Source organism: Carlito syrichta, unplaced genomic scaffold (assembly GCF_000164805.1).
Source record: "Carlito syrichta isolate Samal-C Ts95f unplaced genomic scaffold, Tarsius_syrichta-2.0.1 Scaffold308839, whole genome shotgun sequence".
Lineage (NCBI taxonomy): Eukaryota > Metazoa > Chordata > Mammalia > Primates > Tarsiidae > Carlito > Carlito syrichta.
Window position 1 is genome coordinate 1377044 of NW_007252935.1, and position 453 is coordinate 1377496.

Sequence of the window (453 nt, forward strand, 5' to 3'; positions counted from 1 at the left end):
CCATAAACAGTTTTTCACAACTGTCAATCACTTTCTTACTGCAACTCAAAGTGATCAAGTTCAGCTCATGAGTGAGAACAAATGGAACTCTGTTCGTTGTTTCCGTGATAAATCACTAAAAATGACATACCTCATATCCATCAAATGTTCTGCCAAATCCTTAAACATGCCTTTTTTTATGACTGCATAATATTCCACTGTGTATATACCGCATTTATTTCATCCATTCCAGCCTTGATGGGCAACAGGGTCGGTGACATGTTTTTTGCAATTGTGATTAGAGGTGCAAAAAACATAATTCAGGGGGGATCATTTGTATGAAATTATCTGAGTTCCTATAGGTATATTGTATCCAGGGGAGGGCCTGGGTTCTCCGGCAGCCTTATACCGCGCACCCGCAGGCGAGGCCAGAGACCGCAGCCCCCGACAGCGACTTGCGAGCGTCACCTTTAA